Source organism: Nuphar pumila, chromosome 6, assembly GCF_984573655.1.
Source record: "Nuphar pumila chromosome 6, dmNupPumi1.hap1.1, whole genome shotgun sequence".
Classification (NCBI taxonomy): domain Eukaryota; kingdom Viridiplantae; phylum Streptophyta; class Magnoliopsida; order Nymphaeales; family Nymphaeaceae; genus Nuphar; species Nuphar pumila.
Window position 1 is genome coordinate 99,869,576 of NC_143254.1, and position 12,671 is coordinate 99,882,246.

General features: G+C 34.4%; 1 pseudogene; it reads right to left on the reverse strand.

The window, feature by feature from the left end:
• Positions 1-12,671, reverse strand: part of LOC149835395 (hexokinase-1-like) — a 30,671-nt pseudogene that overhangs the window by 13,570 nt on the left and 4,430 nt on the right.

Below are 12,671 nucleotides of genomic sequence, written 5' to 3' on the forward strand. Positions count from 1 at the left end.
TTCTGAAGAGAAAAGAATGTATTTTGAGCAGACACAACTAAAATGGAAGGTCCACCTACACGGTTGTCTAGCATGGAGATTTTAAGACGATTGTGATACTTTGCATATGGACTGACAGATACCCGTAGTTCGACGTCGTTCCTTGGATTTGGGAAGGATCACAATTGGACAAAGAAATCTATATTTTGGGAACTACCATATTAACCGATCTTATTGATACGACATAATTTGGATCTGATGCATGTAGAGAAAAATATTTTTGATAATGTGTTTAATACGAAAATGAATATAAAAAAAAACGAAGGATAATCCGAAGGCCTGTATGAATTTAAAAGTAATACGTAAAAGACCAGAATTGAAACTCAAAGAGTACAATAGAAAAGTATGAAAATCAAAGGCAAGGTACGTGCTTGGACCAAATCAAGTAAAGTCGGTATGTCAATGGTTGAGACAGTTGAGATTTCTAGATGGATACGTCTTTAACATTGCTCGGGCTGTGAAGATAGACATGGGACAATTATATGGGTTGAAGAGATGATTGTCATGTTATTATGCAACGATTGATTCTCTTAGCATTTCATAATATGTTAGACAAACCTATATGGGGGGTATTATCCGAGTTGAGTAGATTTTTTAGAACATTGTGCACATCGAAAGTTGTAGTAACTGAGGTAAAGAATCTCGAGGATTCTATCGTCACTACTATTTGTCAGCTAAAGAAGATATTTACTTTAGCATTTTTTGATGTTATGAAACATGTGATCATACATTTGCCATATGAACTTAGGGTTGATGGTCCTGTGCAATATCGGTGGATGTACCCATTTGCCATATAAACTTAGTTTAAATATGCATTATGTGAATTTCTAACTCATTTTTCTATAGATGATGTTTCGTCTACACATGACCCACCTATACCAGCTATTCATATATGTCAAGAGACAATGCCGAATGCAAGGTCTTCTCAGTCTGATACATGATGCCTCATTCAAATAGTATATATATCGATAGTCGACCGTAAGTATTTCATTTTCACTTATCTAATACTTATCTTATAAATAGTGTATATTGATAGTCGATTGTTGATGTGTATCAATTCATGTGTAACACGAGGTTTGAGCCATAAGAAGTAATATGAAAAATTAGGCAGTCACTAGTTCAGCATCTTCCAGGATCAGTCGCTCAATGAAAAGAGTACCCAAAGGAGGTGTTGGACTGATTCTGGTCTTCATTCATGGTATACAATCGTTTATCATAGCTAGTGTGTTTCATATTTAATTTTTTGTTATAGTCATGTGTACTAACTTTATGAAATTATTTCTAGGCTTCGAATCACTTCACGACTGCGAAGGAGGAGCAGGATACGAGGTGGGTGTGGCAGAAGGCGGTTGTCAGTCGATTTGCAGTCATGTTGCACAATATGAAGACTGCAACAATAAACGTATCTGGTGGGAAAGTTGATCCACTGCAGTGGAAGGGTCATAACCCTCCTACAATCAGGTCAGATTATTGAGATGCAATGTGCGACAAGTGGGCGGGCCATGAATTTTGAAATCGCTCAGCAAAGGCTGCACAAAACTCGAAGATGCCCGATACCCATCTACACACAGGTGGATCTCAGACTTTTGGGAGCCACCTGAAGAAAATGGTAACTCATCAATATAATTATATATATATAGTCAAATTTATAAGTATTGTTACATACTTTTTAATTAATTTTTTTATCATTTAACCTTGCAGGAAACAAAAAAATGAGGCATTATACCTTACAAGGATGTGTTTCTTGAAACACATAAACGTAAGAGTTCGTATCAGAGAAAGTGAGAGCGACAACGGTATGTATTTATAGTATTAATAAACATTGTAATAGACAAGTTATCATAAACATTGTAATTCTTAATTATTAATTCATACTGTAATCATTACTTTGTAGGAGTCATACGAGCAGTAGATGGTAGAGCGATATGACGATAACTCTACTCAGCATCCGCCTTTTGATCTTGAAACGTAGATGACTGCAACCGGTGAACCAAAAAAAGGGTCGTGTGTTCGGGTTTGGGAGTAATATGAACACCACACCAGTCGTTGCCTCCTCCAGCCAGGGCTCTCAAAATTTTCGCGCCAGCATCAATTTCTAGCGTGCGATTGACCCTGCTAATTCTTGGGATGGTGTCCACCAGCTTGTTAAGGACACAATGCGTGATTATTTACATGAAGCCATTTCTGACATTGTCCGTAATGAGTTGTTCAGCTTTTTAGGGGATAGGGGAACTTCGTCTGCAAGTGCTTATTATGTATGAAAGTTTTATGTCATTTGTTTCATGTCGTTAGATTTCAAGCTAGTATATGCATGATTTCATCATATATGAGCATGATTTCATCATTATAAATTTTTTTTACTGCCTTATAACACATATATACATTATTGAATCACTATAAAAGTTTTTTGACAACCTTAGAACACATATAAGTGTGATTTCATCACTATGAAAGTTTTTTGAATGCCTTATAATATATATATATATATATATATATATATATATATATGCATGATTGAATCACTATAAAAGTTTTTTGGCAACTTTATGACACATATAAGCATGATTTCATCACTATGAAAGTTTTTTGACAACCTTCGAACATATATATAAGCATGATTTCATCACTATGAAATTGTTTGACTGCCTTATAACACATATATGCATTATTGAATCACTATGAAAGTTTTTTGACAACATTAGAACACATATAAGCATGATTTCATCACTATGAAAGTTTTTTGACTGCCTTATAACACATATATGCATGATTGAATCACTATGAAAGTTTTTTTACAATCTTAGAACATATATAAGCATGATTTCATCACTATGAAATTATTTGACTGCCTTATAACACATATAAGCATGATTTCATCACTATGAAAGTGTTTTGACTGCCTTATAACACAAATATGCATGATTGAATCACTATAAAAGTTTTTTGACATCATTAGAACACATATAAGCATGAATTTCATCAGTATGAATGTTTTTTTACTGCCTTATAACATATGTATGCATAATTGAATCACTATGAGAGTTTTTTGACAACTTTAAAACACATATATAAGCATGATTTCATCACCATGAAAGTTTTTTGACAACCTTAGAACACATATATAAGCATGATTTCATCACTATGAAATTGTTTGACTGCTTTATAACATATATATACATGATTGAATTACTATGAAATTTTTTTGACAACCTTAGAACACATATCTGCATGATTGAATCACTATGATTTTTTTTTTACTGCCTTAGAACACATATCTCATGATTATGATACAAAATACATTTATTTGACAGCCTTATAAACCATATATGCATGCTTGAATCACTATGACATTTTTTTGACAACCTTAGAACACATATCTATGTGATTGAATCACTATGATTTTTTTTTGTCAGCCTTAGAACACATATCTGAATTCTGTTAATGTCCTTCACTTTATTGCTAGCTAGTCTATGTGTAATTCATTCATGTTATTTTAATTTCCTTAAATTAGGTGCATTACATATAATTTATTTCATTATATTTTGTTTATCAATACTAACCTTTCGGTTCTCTTGTAGGATGCTGAAAATAATCAGTGTAGAGGAGCTGATGGATGAAGGGGCAGATGAAGACAATGAAGAGGATGATGCTCAGAATCTTGGCGATGATTAGATTCATATGTTGAATTTGTTGCACCTTCTTGTTGTTTCAAACGAAACTCTTTGTATATGTTCACTTGTAAATAATTAGAACTTGACAAGAATTATAGTGGATCGATAAATTTTTTTACCTTGTATCTTGTGTTAAATTTGTTTCACCTGCTTTGTATACATATTTATTATGTGTACTTTGTTTTTTATACACAAGATATATAAATTGCATAACGATAAATTTTTTCTCAATATTTATATTTCAAATATTTTATTTTATTTTATTTTTATTTTTTTACGATGGATTAGCGATGGATATTATCTATCGCTAATTAGTATCGACCTCCAATTTAATGACGGATTAGGGATGGATATTTATCCATCGCAAAACTAAATCAGTCGATATTTTGTGACAGATGATAATTTGTCGCTAATTTTGTTGCTATTGTAGCAACAAAATTAGCGACAAATGTGTATCTTTTGCAAAACCAAATCTCTGCAGATTAACGACGGCCTCACGATGAATCATGGCATTTGCTAATCCATCGCAAATTAGCAACGAAAGTAGCGACAAATATGTTTCGTAGCTAATTAGCGACTAGGAAATTGCGATGAAGGTTATCCATCGCTAATCTATCTCAAATCCGTCACTAAACTGTTCAACGATGGATTACGACCATCACTAATCCTCAGATTTCTGGTAGTGGAGGACGAAGAGGAGGAGGAGGAAGAAGAATATGAAAGTCAAACAAGTAATGATGAAGCATACTCGAGCTAGTGAAATACATCTTGTAATACATACCACATCACTTTCTCAAATGCTCTTATTTTTGTAATTTAGAGTCCATGCTAGTCATGGTTGTAGTTAGCAGAATATTGGAATGTGTTTGTTGCAGGTACATGTTTGACATTGTTGTGATATGAATGATTTGAATGTATTGCAATGTTTGACGTGACTTTATCCATGCTTGCATGAAGTTATTTTTTATTTGATTATGTATCCATGGTCATGGAATTGCATATCATGTTACATTTCATGTATACTTAGCATGTACATGCACAGTTATAAAACTGATTCATGTAGGACTTTTAAATCTTTACATTTCATGCATATGTCATATCCATGCTAAGATTAAGAATTATGTAACTGATCCAAATAACAATGTTATTTCTGAGAATATGGTTTGTGAAGGTCACAGTGGTCGAGGAACAACTGATCGAGGATCAAGTGATAGCCAGTCTCAGCCTTCGTCTTCACGTAATCCTTCAATAGGTATATTATTTAAATAAATGTATAATTGATTAATTTATATGTGCATTATGTGAATTTCTAACTTATTGTTCTATAAATGATGTTTTGCCTGCACATGACCCACCTACACCAACTACTCATACACATCACGAGACAACGCCGGATGTTGGGTCTTCTCAGTCTGACACATGATGAGTCATTCAAATAGTATATATAGATAGTCGACAATAAGTATTACAGTGTCATTTGTCCAATACTTATCTTATAAATAGTGTATATCGATAGTCGATTGTTAATATGCACCAATTCATGTGCAGCGCGATGTTTGAGCCACAAGAAGTAATATGAGAAATTAGGAAGTCACTACTTCCGCATCTACCAGGACTGGTCGCTTAATAAAAAGAGTAATCAAAGGAGGTGTTGGAAAGATTATGGTCCCCATTCATGGTATATAATCATTTATCATAGATAATGTGTTTCATATATAATTTTTTGTTATAGTCATGTGTACTAACTTTCTGAAATTATTTGTAAGCTTTGAATCACTTCGTGAGTGCAAAGGAGGAGCAAAAAGTGTCTGTCAATCAATTTGCCAACATGTTGCACAATATGAAGACTACAACAATAAAAGCAACTGATAAGATAGACAATCCACTGCAGTGGAAGGACCATGACCCTTCTACTATCAGAACAGATTATTTGGATGCAATGTGAGACAAGTGGGCGAGCCATGAATTTCGATTGATGAGTTAACTTTCAGTAAAGGCTGCACAAAACCGAGCGAAGATGCTCGATGTCCATTTATACACAGGTGGTTCTAAGACTTTTGGGAGCCACCAGAAGAAAATGGTAACTCATCAATATATATATATATATATATATATATATATATATATATATATATATATATATTGTCAAATTTATAAGTATTTCTGCATACTTTCTAATTGTTTTTTTAATCATTTAACCTTATAGAAAGCTGAAAAAGGAGGCATTGTGCCTTATAAGGATGTGTTTGTTGAAACACATAAAGCTAAGAGCACGAGAGAGTTCGTATCATAGAAGGTGAGAGCGATAACGATATGTATTTATTGTATTAATAAACATTATAATATACAAGTTAGCATAAATTACATTATCATAAACATTATAATTCTTAATTATTAATTTCTACTGTAATCATTACTTTATAGGAGTCATACGAGCAGCAGATGGTAGAGCGATATGGCGATGACTCCACTTAGCATCTGCCTTTTGATCCTGCAGCATGGGTGACTGCAATCGGTAAACCCAAAAAAGGGTCATGTGTTTAGGTTTGAGAGTAACATGAACACCACACCAGTTGTTGTCTCCTGCAGTCAGGGCTCTCAGACTTCTCCTGCCAGCATCAACTCCCACCGTCCGATTGACCATGTTGTTTCTTGGGATGGTGTCCGTCAGCTTCTTCAGGATACAATGCGTGACTTTTTACATGGAGCCATTCCCAACCTAGTCCATAATGAGTTGTACAATTTTTTTGGGACAAGAGAACTTCGTCTGCATTCAACATGAGCTCTGGTGCCCGTCAAGTATGAATGATTGAATCACTATGAATTTTTATTGCTAGCATTAGAACACATGTATGCATGATTGAATCGGTGTAAAATTTTTGACTGCTTTATAACACATATATGCATGAATGAATTACTATGAAAGTTTTTTGACAACCTTAGAATACATATAAGTATGATTTCATCACTATGAAAGTTTTTTACTGCATTATAACACATATATGCATGATTGAATTACTATGAAAGTTTTTTTACAACTTTAGAACACATATAAGCATAATTTCATCACTATGAAAGTTTTTTTTACTGCCTTATGCATGATTGAATTACTATGAATATTTTTTTACAACCTTAGAACACATATAAGCATGATTTCATCACTATGAAAGTTTTTTGACTGCCTTATAACACATATATGCATGATTAAATTACTATGAAAGTTTTTTGACAACCTTAGAACACATATAAGCATGATTTCATCACTATGAAAGTTTTTTGACTGTCTTATAACATATATATGCATGATTTCATCACTATGAAAGTTTTTTGACTGCCTTATAATACATATATGTATGATTGAATTACTATGAAAGTTTTATGACGATCTTAGAATAAATATAAACATAATTTCATCACTATGAAAGTTTTTTTACTGTCTTATAACACATATATGTATGATTGAATTACTATGAAAGTTTTTTGACAATCTTAGAACATATATAAGCATGACTTCATCACTATGAAAGTTTTTTTACTGCTTTATAACACATATATGCATGATTGAATTACTATGAAAGTTTTTTGACAACCTTAGAACACATATAAACATGATTTCATCACTATGAAAGTTTTTTTACTGTCTTATAACACATATATGCATGATTGAATTACTATGAAAGTTTTTTGACAACCTTAATACACATATAAGCATGATTTCATCACTATGAAAGTTTTTTAACTGTCTTATAACACATATATGCATGATTGAATTACTATAAAAGTTTTTTGACAACCTTAGAACACATATAAGCATGATTTCATCACTATGAATTTTTTTTTACTGCCTTATAACACATATATGCATGATTGAATTACTATGAAAGTTTTTCGACAACCTTAGAACACATATAAGCATGATTTCATCAGTATGATAGTTTTTTTATTGTCTTATAACACATATATGCATGATTGTGATACATAACATATTTATTTGACAGCCTTTTAAACCATATATGCATGCTTGAATCACTATAACATTTTTTGGACAACCTTAGAATACATATTTGCATGATTGAATCACTATGATTTTTTTTTGTTAGCCTTAGAACACATATCTGAATTCTGTTAATGTTCTTCGCTTTATTGCTAGTCTATGTGTCATTCGGCCATGCTACTTTGATTTTCTTAGATTAAGTGCATTACATATAATTTATTTCATTACATTTTGTTTATCAATACTGACATTTCAGTTCTCTTGTAGGATGCTGGCGATGATCAATGTAGAGGAGCTGATGGAGGCATGGATGAAGGGGCAGATCGAGACAATGAAGAGGATGATGCTCCAAATCTTGGCGATTATTAGATTCATGTGTTGAATTTGTTTCACGTACTTGTTGTTTCAAACAAAACTCTTTGTATATGTTCACTTGTAATTAATTAGAACTTGGCGAGGATTATAGTGGGTTGTTAAATTTGTTTCACTTATAGCTTGTGCTAAATTTGTTTCACCTGCTTTGTATATGTCTTTTTTATGTGTACTTTGTTTTTTATACACAGGTTATATAAATTATATAATGATAAATTTTTTCTCAATATTTATATTTCAAATAATTTTTTTTAAAATTTTGTGATGGATATTATCCATTTCTAATATCTATCGCGAATATAACGACAGATATTAATTTTTCTCAAAAACTGAATCAGTCGTTGTTTTGCGATGGAATGTAATTCATCGCTAAGCCATCGTTAAATTGGTGACGTAATTTAGTGACCAAAACGTATCTATCATGAAATGTTAGCGACGGATTATCGATGAATATGTATCTATCGCAAAACCAAATCAGTAATTATTTAGCGACAGATTAGCAACAGATCATGACATTCATTAATCCATCATGAATTAAGGACGAAAGTAGAGACTAATCAGTTCTGTCACTAATTAGTGACCAAAAAATTATGATAGACTCTATCTATCGTTAAGCCATCGCCAATCCGTCGCTAAACGGATTAGTGACAGATTTGCGAAGGATTATCGTTGGATAACATCCGTCGCTAATCCGCAGATTTCTTGTAGTGGAACTCTGTCACAATGTCCTTTCCCAACTGAAATAAATGAAAACATGAATGAGAATATGTAACTTTGATAGTTGTGAGAATCCAAATACCAAGGGACATGATTTAAAAAAAAAATCTACACATGATCTGATTGAAATTTCTAAACCATTAAAACAAATTTTGGTAAGATTTGATTCAAATATTATGTATACACCAGTCTGAGGCGTTGAACAGACATTCATACTAATTGAATTATGATAAAACATATAATTGTTATCATGTGACAAAAGAAGCAAGCAATTAAGCTATGAATGTTGAGAAAATGCAATACTGTCATTGATTCTTAAAGCAATTACCCCAACCATGACAATGTATACTATAAAGATGTCAATTGGTATCATCAAAGCTGGCTTTCTTCTTGAAAGCATAATTGGATGCAAAGATACTTGAATAAAGATCAAAATCTTTACAACAAACTGAAGAGTATCTCTGATTTGAAAGTTTCAAGTTTTTACTCAGTACATCTTATGATAACTCTGAATATTACCCTTATTGTACTTAGGATTAAAATTCTGAAAAGGTCACAGGATCAACCACAAAATATATCATTGCATCCTAATTATCAGAAGGAACAGCACATATGGCAGCCATAGCACAGCGTCTTGCAGACACTATGTCAACTATGAATTTTAGATTATTGTAGCATGTGTTTATGCATGCATCTATGTGAACGATCTCCATATATGTGTGTGTGTGTGTGTGACCATGTGTAGTCACGTGAGAGAAAGAGGGAACAGGTGGGAATCGTAGGATAATTCATGAGAATCCCGTATACAAAGTCCACAATGTGGTTTGTGTGTGTGTGTGCATGCTCATGTGTGTTAAGAGAACCCGGGATGACTAAACTATACAGGTATGTGCATATGCATATGCAGATATGCACACATTAGTTTTCTAAGGCACATAACTAGCCCTCCATGTGCATGCACACACATCCAAACATATTTGCATGTTTGTCTTGGTGTTTACATGTGAAATATATAATATGATAGTTCATACATTTCAAGTATCGACTGATGCTTCTTGTATGGTGGTTAAGGAAAGCAACTATACAAGAATTATGAGGACCTTAAGCCTCAAGAAAATAGCAATAACACTTATCATGATACACTGCTATCACATTTAGATTTTTCTTAGAAATTAGATTAAGAAATTTTCTATCAACAATTTGCAAATTGGAATGCCATGGTCTAGACTTTTGAAAACTAAGAGATTTTTAAAATGTAGAGGAAAGACTGAACTGCATCGCTGATTGAGAATCACTTTGTCCACTTAATAAGGGAGCCAGATGAAACTGACTTTTGGTCAACTGGAAAAGAGAATGTAAAACCAAGCTCTTTTTGCTTTGCAACTGCAATGTTTAAACTTTCACCATCTTCTGAGACGAACTTTGCCAACTCCGTCGCAATGTAGTCAAATAATTCCTGCAATAAAAGTTAACAAATTTGACACAATACCCACTGGATCAGAGCGCAGTTGAATTGAGAAATTGATGTATTGCTTGTGTGATAAGTTCTCACCTTTGAAGATCCAACCATGAGCTTATGAGGAATTGGAACCTCCACAAATTCTCTTTTCATGATACCGTCATCCTTTCCACCCAATTGTATACGTAATACACGAAAATTGGAACCACCAAGATCCAGCCCATAAGATACTCCTTCCTCTTCCCTATTACCAAGAGTTAATTAACATAAGTCCAAATGACTCCTTAGTACTAGAACAGAATTAGATCACACTGGGTTTGTTCGGTACACAAGGATTTGTTACAAGGTGTAAAGGAAAGCATACGATGTCAAGTTAAAAAATATCGTAAGAAGATAACTTAGCAAGAATGAGATAATGTGCATAGACTCTGTCATTTCTCAAATACATTTGTCATTATGGAAAACAGACAAAAAGCAACTGCTTTTTTAGATCTCTTATTTGGTGGTAATTATTCTCTATAATATACAAGATTTCATTGATTTTTGGAATATCTAAGAAAATAGAAACCTTAACTAGAGTTTGAGATATCTAAGAAGAAAGGAGAAGGGCTGAAGGGGAGATAGATGTGAAGCCACGAAACAGAGAGTGGACAGTGTGCAAAAGTTGGTCTTCAGTTGGTTGGGTCAAAGTGTCAAACACAAAGCCTGTTTATCCATCTTTCTTTCAAGGAACCAATACTAGACTTTACTTTCAAGCTTCATTTCAAGTAAGCCTTTTAACTTTCCTTACAGGACAAAACATAAACTAATGTTGATCAAGCTTCGTGGCCATAAATCTGATTTCATTATGACATTCATCTTAGTAAGGAATTGTCACCTTGATGTTAATTCGTGTTCTATTGTCAATAATAAGCAATAGGGAACATTAGAATGATTGATAATTACACTGTAGCCGTTCCATGCAACCAAGAAGGATGAATGACTGTTTTCTTTTTCTATATTTATCGAGGGAGAACCCTGGTTCAGGTGGTGGGGTCTGGGAGAAATTGACGCTCTGCCATATGGCCCACTCCCGAGGGGTTAAAGCTCCTCGACTTCCGCCCTTGCACACCAGGGAGCCTGCTGATTGGGTCTTAAGGTAAGGGACTCGCATCACACCCCTTGTATCGAACCCGAACTCCTGACATCCTTTAACTTGAATGCGTTAAGCCAACCCACCTAGCCAAACGTGCGGAGCCCTTCTATGCACGCATGATGCAATTTTGCAATATGAAACTTGAAAGAAAGGTGATGAGAATAACATCACGCATGCTACATAAACTGGATCCTACATAAACTGAAATTCAACCAATTTTTCTATTGACAATGCTGACGCCCTCTTGTTCTCCAAGTTGTCAAATTTGTCAACCCACCATAATCATATCTGGGCTATAACACACCAGCATTCAAGACCAACATAAATCTGTCAAACTCGAAAAACCATTCTTGATGGCTTCCGACGCACAAAAAAAAAAGAGCACGATTCTTAGGACGGCCCTCTTAAACACGCTTACAAACCATCAGAAATAAAAAATTGCTCAATGAATTTAAAGACACAACCAAGATATCCGAAGAAAGTAAACACCTACAGGAGTCATGGCAAAAGTCAAAAGAATTCCATTACTCAAAAAACAGAGCACCACCATGGTGGCCTTATAACTGAAGCAAAACCAACAAAAAAACATTGATAGAAAAAGGAAGAGAATGGAGGAAAACGGGGGATTACTCCTTCACTCACCCTTTGGGCAATGTGTCAACATACCTTGCTCCCTCCTTGAGAGGCGTGTTGGACATAATAGATCTGGGTCCAACCCATTTGGGTGATCCAGTTTAACACCATTAGTGGGCCACATAATTGGGAGATAGTGGGTAGGAGTTACATACATAACTGCCTCTTTCTCCATTATATAATACGAAGATGATGAGAGATTCATGGCAATAGCCTACTCAAATTTCACATTCAGGTTTACGTGGTATAAGGTTCTGCTCACCGTCGACCTAAGGTCTGGGGTCATCATGGGCGTCGACCGGATGAGGAGAACGCCAAACACCTGCACGCACACTCTGTGGCTCAGGTACACTTTTTGTGTATGTTGTTTTAGGTAAAGCCAACATTGGGTTATGGGCCCACGTCCACGCATACCGTTGCACGTGGGTGCGTGCAGGCCTGCGGGCATTTGCTACGATTGTCGCCATGAGGTGATGTAGGTCGCAGGTTGACGACGACAACCACAGTGACGTGACTATTTTTTCGGCAGTTTGTCGTCATGAGGCGACTACAACATACTGAAACTGTCGTCATAGGGCAATCGTGTTTCTCGGCAGCTCATCAACATTGGTCGCTAGTAAATGATGATTGTCGCCGTGGGGCGATAGAGTT